This window comes from Hordeum vulgare, unplaced genomic scaffold, assembly GCF_904849725.1.
Source record: "Hordeum vulgare subsp. vulgare unplaced genomic scaffold, MorexV3_pseudomolecules_assembly, whole genome shotgun sequence".
Taxonomy (NCBI): domain Eukaryota; kingdom Viridiplantae; phylum Streptophyta; class Magnoliopsida; order Poales; family Poaceae; genus Hordeum; species Hordeum vulgare.
Genome location: NW_025422560.1, coordinates 40,001 through 52,020, shown reverse-complemented (window position 1 = coordinate 52,020; position 12,020 = coordinate 40,001). Strand labels below are relative to the sequence as shown.

Here is a 12,020-nt window from a genome sequence, read left to right as displayed (position 1 = left end):
CCAATGTTCTAAATTTTTTTATTATTTGAAGTAAAAAAAAGGATGCTATATATTTTCCTGAATATGTAAAAGCATCGAAATAAATATTTCTAATTTTTTCCTAATTAATTCAATTATAAACATACAGATCTAGCATGTTTATGGGACCTTGTAATGGTGGTGGTTCCAAGGCTAAAATTCGTAAAGAATGAAACCTTGAGATTCGGGTCCACGCGTTTGGGTCCAAACTGATTGCTTGACGGAAAAGTCGACCACTACTAATTGGCCCTCTTACCTTTTCACTTACCTACAAATTCAAAAGAAGAAAACTTCAGTACGCACACTTAGGTAGTATAGCAGAACACAACATCGATATGAACTACCGTTGAAGAGTAACTCATGTAGGTTAGTGAATCATGCTATTTTTTCCAGGTTAATGAGATGAGCTGTGTTCAGTGATTTAGCAACCAAACATCTAAAATATTGCCCTTCTAGTTACGAAAATGCTAATTCAACAACAATGCATGATATTCTGGAGTATAAATTAATTTTTGTCTTTGCAAAAAGTCGTTTGATGACATCACACAAATCTAGAATGAGAGTGTTTTGAGCGTGTTGAATTACATAGATGTAGGGTGATTAAGCAAGACAGCTAACAATTAGCTATATGTACAATAGTCACTAGTGTAGCTTTAGAAATGACAAATCATGACAAGCATTGACAAACCGCTGGATGTAACTCCCTTTTTGTTTGTTGTAAGAATAAGAATGCATCAGGAACCTTCATAATGTCCTGGGTAAGGAAACCATGAACCCTCCATAGTCTAATGTACTGGAATGTAAGAAATGAGTGTTTGATTGATAGATGACGCACTTTCGAGGCTTGGAGGTGGTGGTCACCTTGTTCCCCAAGTGACTGCGGATGCAGATGACGCTGCTTGTCTTTGAGTTGGTCATGCTGAGTCCAAGATGACTCGATCACGTGGTCACACTCTTCCTTGAGTGCGTGGCATGAGACCTCCCAGCGGATGGATTCTGCACAAACCAGTGAAAAGCGATGCTCTAATTATCACGAGACCAGATGAGATGTGTTGGGTATGGTGTATGTGGACGTGTTCTTCAGGAGTTGGGCCCCAAAATTTCTCATGAAAGGGCACATCCTTACCACATCAGATGTCAACGCATGCGTTCTTAACAACGATTGTTGGCCATGTACGGGTTCTTGACGACGATTGTTGGCCTCAACATTTTAATGTGGCATAGAGCACTTCTTGGGGTCGGGCATTGCGACCATGGAGACCTTCTATTTCCCAGAGCGGGGAAACCACTAACACTGCACTTCAAAAAAGAGGAGTTGGATTCGACACAAGGAGGTGGACCAAACCACATCAAAACGTTATCAGATTGGAATCTTTTGTCAGAATTCATACACGGAAGCAGCTCCAAAAAACCAATTCAGGCCAAGAACAAGGATAAGAAGAAATCTTGAACAATTAATAGAATAGAAACCTATGCGCAGATGGGAAACTCAAAGCAAAATCCTATCGCAGTACAAGAAATCGACCGCGTACAAGAAAGCAAAATCCTATTGGCATCTTGAAGAGGCCTCATGGATTCGTGGTTGTCTCATTTTGGTGGGGTTTCAATTTCAATACATGACTGAAAGTTCTAGCGTCTATCCGTGTAAAAATCAATGAAGTACTACACGATACTGGGCATGAGATCCATCCAATCATGGCAAAGAAACCAATCAGTACCATAAACAGCACGCCAACAAAACAACACGTTGAGGGAGTCATTTTTGTCGTTGTGCCCGAGAGGAACTGACTTTCGAAGATCATACTACAGAAGTCTGAAGTCTGGAACTGAATCGAATTCATATGAGCAATTTTAATTCGGCAGGCCAATCACCAACACATGGGAAGGGAGCACGAAAACGCGCATACAAATCCTCCAGTCCAATCTAAGCAAGGGAGCGGACGAGTGGGAGCAAAGGAATCTTACTCCTGGATGCTAGAGAAGGCGGCACGGACTTCGTCCCCGGTGGGCGGGGACCAGAACACAACCCTGTAATCGTTGTCCACCTCGGCGTCGCCGAAGCCGCGGCGACGACCTCCTCCCAGTCGTCCTCCCCGTCCCGGTGCAGTGTGCAGGACTCCCAGCTCGCTGCGGCTGAGACGGCGGAGGGCGGGGGCGGCGAGGTGGCTCGTAGGAGCATGCTGCCGTGCAAGAGTAGTCCATCTGCGTCCACAATACTTCTTGGATGGTCGCGACGGACACATGCAATGAGGGACGGCAATGGCGGCGCCCTTGGAGAGGCCGAACGCGCGCGCATCCGAGCAGTAGGGACGGCGGCGGAGCATGAGATGGTGGCGGGGCGTCGGAGCAGGAGATGGGGGCGGAGGCGGCGGCGGATGGAACCCTAGCCCAGGAGCGGGGGCGGCGACGGACACGCATACCGAGGGGCAGCACGGGCGGCGGCCTTGGAGCGGCCGGACGCACGCGCATCCGAGGAGTAGGGACCGCGGCGGAGCAGGAGATGGTGGCGGTGGCGTCGAAGCAGGAGATGGGGCGGGGGAGGCGGCGGATGGAACCCTAGCACATGGTCGGGACTCGAGGAAGAGATGGAGGGCAGGGGGCACAGGCGGGTGGTATGCGAGGACGAAAAAAAAACGATGACGATTTTGTTTACGAGGTGGGATCGCTGCCGATTTTCTTTACGTGGGGAGGTGGGATCGGTGGGAGGTCGAACCATCGGTAGGTTGAACCATCACGACGTTCGATCCTGCTTTAATAGTAGAGATTCTACTTTGCTATATAATTGAGAGCCATTTGTATGCCCAAATCTAATCTTAGAATTAGTTTATTTCAGTTTTTTCTCTTATTATATGTACACCTAAATTAAGAAAGCATTCAACCACCCCATGCCGGCCCCAGACACCGACATCGAAGCTTGCACCTCCTTAGTCCCGAAGAACTCCCTTCTGGAGGAGGAGACCGTCGGCTGGATGACGACCAGGACGGCACCGTCCATGTCGCCCAGGCACACACCCTCGCTCCCAATGGCCATATCACTCCTTTATTTTCTCTTGACATGTCCCGTTCCAACAAATTAGATACTCAAAATTCAGGTTGCTCAATACTTTCATACATGGGAAGAAGAATGTTCGATTTTGAGACCTTCAGTTCTGTTGTGTAGCATGAAACAATATTGCAACCACTAAATCTTGCAGTCAAATTATTATGAAGGATGAGTATACATAATTAAAAGGTTAATAACTTTTAGACATATTTATATCCCTTCCCCATTCAGGTTGTTGTATATATAAACTGTAAATGTAAGATATCATCATTGATATCCTTGTGACAACAATATTTTTAGCTTTCTAATGTGGTAGAATAGTTCATTTGAGAAAAATTATGGCAAATAGGGTCAAGCAAAATAATTAAGATAACCATTATGTCCATTATGTCTAATAGTTTGGAAGTGATTCTCTATGGCATGCATGCTTGGACAAGAACAATCAGATGAAGAGGGAAAACAGATGAAGCGAGTTTAGAGATCGATATGGGATTTAAAAGGAGATGGCTGAGAAGAGTAGAGGAAATGAGAGGAGTGAAGAGAAGGGGAGAAAAAGGTCAGAATAAGATCACTTGGTGGTTCATGTTTGTTTCCTCTGCAAACCTCAAGCATCCGTCGAACCTTGAACAACAGAACCCATCATCAGCTGATCAGCTCATGATTAAAATAAATTTAGTACCGAACAATAGTATCAGTGTCGTGATCAGCCCAGTAAATACTAAAAGCTTCTCTAATTTCAGAATATTTCCCTAAGATAAAATATTTTGATATTCCTTTGCCCATATTAACATAGCTGAATCCATGGCTGAGAGATAATATATTTTCATCAAAGATAATTTACAACGGGGATATGATTTTCAGAAAGACAAACAATATAATTTTCAGAAATATAAAAGCCAAACTATACTAAGAAGTAGATAGTTGCATATTTACTATATGCCTGCAAAGAGCCTTTCGAATAATCCTTATCGTTTTATCTAGCTCTAGCAAGGCACAATCGAACTCTCCTCTTCAAATCCATATAAATGATCCCTTAGCTAGTAAACAACTGGTATATTGCTGGAAAAAAATTAGAATCAAACATTTTAGTGAAAAACACCTGACCTGTGAAAAGCCTCAGGTCTTTCTTAGTTGCATAGTCTGATCGACAACTGAAAGTGGAGATACATGGTGGGAGGCGGAAACCTAGATCACAAATATTTCACAGCTCACAATGTCAGATGGAGCATTGCTTCTGTTGTCTTTAGTTGCCTCTACTCATGGTTAGCGCAGCTGCATTCCCAACTATATCCATAGCAAGATCATGATTATGTTCAAAGGCATACATACTTGAATTCGCCACACGCACATCTTCGCATTCCCTAAATCTATTTAAAGGCAATAATCGAGAAAATCAGTCTAACCACCCTAACAAAAGTCCACATAATAAAAATAAGTTGTTATAGATATATTTATTTGAGATGGTGGGGACAATTTAATAAACAACAGAACCAATATTCTATTATTTCTTTTATTATTTGAAGTAAAAAAGATGCTATATATTTACCTGAATATGTAAAAGCATCGAAATAAATATTTCTAATTTTTTCCTAATTAATTCAAATATCAACATACAAATCTAGCATATTTCTTAGTTGCATAGTCTGATCGACAACTGAAACTGAAGATACATGCTTGGAGGCGTAAACATAGATCACAAATATTTCACAGGTCACAATGTCAGACGGAGCATTGCTTCTGCTTTCTTTAGTTGCCTCTACTCATGGTTAGCGCAGCTGCATTCCCAACTATATCCATGTCAAGATCATGACTATGTTCAAAGGCATACATACTTGAATTCGCGACACGCTCATCTTCGCATTCCTTAAATCTATTTGAAGGCAATCATCCAGAACATCAGTCTAACCACCCTAACAAAAGTCCACATAATAAAAATAAGTTGTTATAGATATATTTATTTGAGATGGGGGACGATTTAATAAACAAGAGAACCAATATTCTATTTTTTTATTATTTGAAGTAAAAAAGGATGCTATATATTTTCCTGAATATGTAAAAGCATCGAAATAAATATTTCTAATTTTTCCTAATTAATTCAATTATCAACATACAAATCTAGCATGTTTATGGGACCTTCTAATGGTGGTGGTTCCAAGGATAAATTTCGTAAAGAATGAAACCTTGAGATTCGGGTTTCAGGATGATACTGATTAATATTGTGGTCCACGCATTTGGGTGCAAACTGATTGCTTGACGGAAAAGTCGACCACTACTAATTGGCCCTCTTACCTTTTCACTTACCTACAAATTCAAAAGAAGAAAACTTCAGATATGAACTGCCGTTGAAGAGTAACTCATGTAGGTTAGTGAATCATGCTATTTTTTCCAGGTTAATGAGATGAGCTGTGTTCAGTGATTTAGCAACCAAACATCTAAAATATTGCCCTTCTAGTTACGAAAATGCTAATTCAACAACAATGCATGATATTCTGGAGTATAAATTAATTTTTGTCTGTACAAAAAGTCGTTTGATGACATCAGACAAATCTAGAATGAGAGTGTTTTGAGCGTGCTGAATTACATATATGTAGGGTGATTAAGCAAGACAGCTAACAATTAGCTATATGTACAATAGTCGCTAGTGTAGCTTTAGAAATGACAAATCATGACAGGCATTGACAAACCGCTGGATGTAATTCCCTTTTTGCTTGTTGTAAGAATAAGAATGCATCAGGAACCTTCATAATGTCCTGGGTAAGGAAAACATGAACCCTCCATAGTCTAATGTACTGGAATGTAATAAATGAGTGTTTGATTGATAGATGACGCACTTTCGAGGCTTGGAGGTGGTGGTCACCTTGTTCCCCGAGTGACCGCGGATGCAGATGACGCTGCTTGTCTTTGAGTTGGTCACGTTGAGTCCAAGATGACTCGATCACGTGGTCACACTCTTCCTTGAGTGCGTGGCATGAGACCTCCCAGCGGATGGATTCTGCACAAACTAGTTGAAAGCGATGCTCTAATTATCACGAGACCAGATGAGATGTGTTGGGTATGGTGTATGTGGACGTGTTCTTCAGGAGTTGGGCCCCAAAATTTCTCATGAAAGGACGCATCCTTACCACATCAGATGTCAACGCATGCGTTCTTAACGACGATTGTTGGCCATGTACGTGTTCTTGACGACGATTGTTGGCCTCAACATTTTAATGTGGCATAGAGCACTTCTTGGGGTCGGCCATTGCGACCATGGAGACCTTCTGTTTCCTAGAGCGGGGAAACCACTAACACTACACATCAAAAAGAGAAGTTGGATTCGACACAAGGAGGTGGATCAAACCACATCAAAACGTTATCAGATTGGAATCTTTTGTCAGAATTCATACACGGAAGCAGCTCCAAAAAACCAATTCAGGCCAAGAACAAGGATAAGAAGAAATCTTGAACAATTAATAGAATAGAAACTTATGCGTAGATGGGAAACTCAAAGCAAAATCCTATCGCAGTACAAGAAATCGACCGCGTACAAGAAAGAAAAATCCTATTGGCATCTTGAAGAGGCCTCATGGATTCGTGGTTGTCTCATTTTGGTGGGGTTTCAATTTCAATACATGACTGAAAGTTCTAGCGTCTATCCGTGTAAAAATCAATGAAGTACTACACGATACTGGCCATGAGATCCATCCAATCATGGCAAAGAAACTAATCAGTACCATAAATAGCACGCCAACAAAACAACACGTTCAGGGAGTCGTTTTTGTCGTTGTGCCCGAGAGGAACTGACTTTCTAAGATCATACTACAGAAGTCTGAAGTCTGGAACTGAATCGAATTCATATGAGCAATTTTAATTCGTCAGGCCAATCGCCAACACATGGGAAGGGAGCACGAAAACGCGCATACAAATCCTCCAGTCCAATCTAAGCAAGGGAGCGGACGAGTGGGAGCAAAGGAATCTTACTCCTGGATGCTAGAGAAGGCGGCACGGACTTCGTCCCCGGTGGGCGGGGACCAGAACACAACCCTGTAATCGTTGTCCACCTCGGCGTCGCCGAAGCCGCGGCGACGACCTCGTCCCAGTCGTCCTCCCCGTCCCGGTGCAGTTTGCGGGACTCCCAGCTCGCTGCGGCCGAGACGGCGGAGGGCGGGGGCGGCGAGGTGGCCCGTAGGAGCATGCCGCCGTGCAAGAGTAGTCCATCTGCGTCCACAATACTTCTTGGATGGTCGCGACGGACACATGCAATGAGGGACGGCAATGGCGGCGGCCTTGGAGAGCCAGACGCGCGCGCATCCGAGCAGTAGGGACGGCGGCGGAGCATGAGATGGTGGCGGGGCATCGGAGCAGGAGATGGGGGCGGGGGCGGCGGCGGATGGAACCCTAGCCCAGGAGCGGGGACGGCGACGGACACGCGTACCGAGGGGCAGCATGGGCGACGGCCTTGGAGCGGCCGGACACGCGCGCATCCGAGGAGTAGGGACGGCGGCGGAGCAGGAGGTGGTGGCGGTGGCGTCGAAGCAGGAGATGGGGCGGGGGAGGCGGCGGATGGAACCCTAGCACATGGTCGGGACTCGAGGAAGATATGGAGGGCAGGGGGCACGGGCGGGTGGGATGCGAGGACAAAAAAACCGATGACGATTTTCTTTACGAGGTGGGATCGCTGCCGATTTTCTTTACGTGGTTTTCTTTACGTGGGGAGGTGGGATCGGTGGGAGGTCGAACCATCGGTAGGTTGAACCATCACGACGTTCGATCCTGCTTTAATAGTAGAGACTACTACTACTACTACTACTACTACTACTACTACTACTACTACTACTACTACTACTACTACTACTACTACTACTACTATTACTACTACTACTACTTCTTCTTCTTCTTCTTCTTCTTCTTCTTCTTCTTCTTATTCTTCTTCTTCTTATTATTCTTCTTCTTCTTCTTCTACTACTACTACTACTACTACTACTACTACTACTTCTTCTTCTTCTTCTTCTACTACTACTACTACTACTACTACTACTACTACTACTACTACTACTACTACTACTACTCAACTTGTCGGTGGTGTTTATTGGGACTCCACTCCCTTGACTGCTTCCGCTGAGATATTTAAGGTATATATTAGTTTTACGCTATTTACATGTGATTGCACTTTGATATATACATTGATGTACTGTGTGTGCCAGCATACTGATCCAGGGATGGCACAGAAACACAGAGGCTTGACTCGTTTTGAGTCGGGTCGCTACAGAAATAGTATCAGAGCACATGTTGACTGTAGGACGTGACCCTAGAAACTGGAAACTTCCTAGGATAGGATCTCTCAAAAATCTTATTTTCGAGAACAACTTTCACTTCTTATCTCTTCTGAGTTCATCAAATGTTCTCTCTCACCACAAATAGTTATACAATCCCCTTACCCCTTTGACCTCATGAAGAATCAACGGAGTTCTACTTCAAAGTAAAGAGGATTTCATCATGCAATTGAAGCTACACAAATTGAAGACTCTCAAGACCCGAAGAACTCGAAGACCCTGAAGCGTTCGAATATTTATATGACCATTAGAAGTCCAAACCCCAATTATATACCCACGTTAGTTACGATGATTTGTGAGCCGTCATTGGTGTGTGTTTTTCGACGGCCACAACTAAAACCTATTCTCAAAAATATTGTTTGTATTGTGTGTATCTCCCTCCCTCTCTTACCCATCTCATCCCCAAAACCTCCACCCTACCAGATGGAGTATGAAGCTGGACTTGTAGTCTCTGGACCAATGACCCAGCCGGAGGCTGAAATATGGATTCAGAACATGGAGAACCACTTCGGGAGCAACTTGATCTCAAGGAAGTATGAAGTGGAACACGCTCTTCAGTACTTTACACAAAGTACTGCAATATGCTGGAAAATGCACCATGCCATACAAGGATTTAGTGGAGCAGAAACTTGGGACGAATTCAAGAAGACTGTTAAGATCCCGTCTCATTCGGAAGTGCTATGATAATCCGTAGGAGAAGACTTGGGCATGCAAGATCTGTGGAGAAATAGGACACACCGAGGAGGAACACAAGGATGGATGCACTCATTGTGAAGAAAATCACCCAGCTGAGGAATGCCCAACTAGTCAGGTGACTTGTTTCTTGTGTGAAGGAACCACCCACTACCCAGTGGCGTGTCACATTTACCCCAAGTATGCCTGAAACCCACAGACCCCGGGACTAACAAGGATCATGTACTATCTTTTTGGAGAAGGAAACTTGTATCAGCAAATGTTTTCTTAGGAGCATACGACAACCTGAGAGTGGTGAAGAAACGATAGATGTTTTGTTCAGCTTGCAGAACCAATGGTTTATCCGAACTTCGTTCGTGGACAAGAGAAATTCTACAATGCTTGTGAGGATGTCCAAGTGTTAGAATACGAGATTCACTAAGCCTTATACAAGGTAATGATTTCAGTGCGACATGGCTTGGCCACCATGACGACTTACTATTGTCATTCTCTTGCTATTCGGAATGGTAAATCTAAGAGACTTACCCATAGTGAGAGACGACGTCCTTTGAAGCTTTTGTTGAGCCTTAGAATGGTATAATGAAAGCCCATGTACATGGCACTTGTTGTCACGCGTAGGAAATTTTACGGTGAGGATGAAGCCAAGACCCTTCTCTCTGCAGGATAACCACAAATGGTAGACCACCATGAGAATCATCGATAGGTTATTTAGAATGGTCACGAGACTTGTCAGTTAAGAATACCGAGTGACGGAAGAATCTTATATCAACAGAAGAACCCTCGATTTTGATGGAAACATTATGAATATAATGGAAGAACTTAACCAAAGAAGTTACCATGAAGAATGTGACGAGCGAGATGCCAAGCCAGAGGATTGTTAAAAATTTGAGCGACCAGTTACTCTCATTTTAAGTGTGGTAGCACCCCACTTTGCAGGAGACTATATTTGTTAGAAGACCCCCCAAACCATAACCTTTTCTTTCTAGCCTCTTCGAATCTCGAGGACGAGATTCATTTTAAGTGTGGTAGTTTGTAACATCCCAAAATTATAAATTTTAGAATGTTAATATAATTATTAGATTGATTGTTTGTTTGTTTGAGTGATTGAAACTTGAGTGGAATTTGAAACTTCTCAAAAAATGAGAGGGAACAAAAATGACTTTTCCAAAATTTTCTATTTTGAATCCCTTCTCAATTTTGAGTTTGAATATTTTCAAAACCCTTTGATTAAAAAAAATCAAACGAGAGGAGGAAAATGACCCTCCAAAATCAGAGACAATGTCTTGATTCAAATTTTAAGTATTTGCAATTTATTTGAAATTCAAATTCCTTTTCATTTTAAAGTTATTGCAAAAAAATAATTTTTTAAAAGTATTTTTTTGGTTTTGAAAATATGTTCATGTTTTAGAAAATTTTGATATATAATATGTCTATATAAAATGTTCTCTCTTTTTCATTTATACGTTTTTCTTCTTTGTTTTAAAAAAAAATTGTTCGTTCGCAAAAAAATAAAAATAAAAAATAAAATACAAAGGCCACGGCTGGCCGTAACGGCTCATGCGGCTGGCCAAAGTCTTTCAGCCCATGCGGCACTTCTTCTCTTTTTTTTCTATTTTCTCCTCTTTACGTATATGTTTAGTCTCACATTGCCTATCTATGGACCATTAGACCTCCCTTCCACCTATAAATATAGATCCATAGGAGCATCCAAAAATCATCTATTTCGGGTTAAATCAATCTTTTGATTTAACTACATCTATTAAATAAAAATATGTTTTTCTTCTCTTCGGCGCGATTTCTCGAAGTCGTCTCCTCATTGGAATTAATTCTTACTCTGCATTCTAAAGGTATTTCTCTTCGTATTTTTTTATACTCCCGTAGTTTATTATTTCTAGACTAGTATTCCTACACTAGTATACGGTAGAGTAATTAGATATATTAATTTGTCTTCGTATTTCCACATTAGTACTAGAATTCTTTTAGACGTAGCACTTTGATTCCGTAAAACACCTTGGCCCTGATTTTTCAAATAGCCATAATTTTTTACTCGTTTATCCGAATTAGATGAAACCAACGCCTAGAGTTTCGTCTTGATCCCACCTATCCTGTGAACCTATCATATCAACTTTTTGAAATTTTCAAATTTCGAAATTTGTTCATATTCATATTCAAACTTCTTTTGATCATATCTTTTTACCCGTAGCTCCGTTTTAGATTAATTCAATTGCGTCGGATTCGTATCAAAGTAATCTTTCCGTTTGTATCATTAGTTTTAACTTTTCAACTTATAATTTTGATCAAATCAGATTTATCTATTAGTGCCAAAAAGTGTTCACATCGTTCTAAGCCGATTCAATGTTATATTGAAGTATTTGTATCTTTTGATCCGCTATTTCAAATCTAGTAATTCTTTTTTCTACACGCTCATATTGATCTACTATATCCAATAGCATCATTAGTTTCGACCTTTGAACCTTACGAATTTGAGCGATTCAAATTTGTATTCGAACATTCATTTGATCTTATCTTGCAAATCGTACCACCTTTTCAATTGATTTATTTCACCCCTAAACACTCATGTCATATATTTTTGTACATAACCATCGTACTTCAGTTCAACTTCTCTTGACCTTTTTAATTCAAATTTAATTCATACTTCAATTCGCTATAACTTGCGTTGTAGTGCTCCATTTCAAGAAATTCTTTCTACAAATAAATTCTTATGTCTTATACTATTTGTCAAACAACATTCATGTTGTTCTCCCAATATTTTTGATCATCTCCCATAGTGTATGCAAGTCGAGCTTATATAGCAATGGTTCCTCGTCCATTAACTCTTTTGATCTCATTCATGCACCTTCACTTTACAACACACTTAGGACCTTTTTATTAAACCTTAGTACATTGTTATTTTGCACCAAGACATGCTTTGTACTTATGTTCTCTTGGTTCTT

The 12,020-nt window shown here is 41.5% G+C and overlaps 2 pseudogenes; both read right to left on the bottom strand.

Annotated features, from left to right (window-relative positions):
• Positions 1-1,170: 1,170 nt before the first annotated feature.
• On the bottom strand, positions 1,171-3,049 carry LOC123420064 (annotated as a pseudogene).
• Positions 3,050-6,870: 3,821 nt separating this feature from the next.
• LOC123420063 lies at positions 6,871-7,438 on the bottom strand (annotated as a pseudogene).
• Between the last annotated feature and the right edge of the window lie 4,582 nt (positions 7,439-12,020).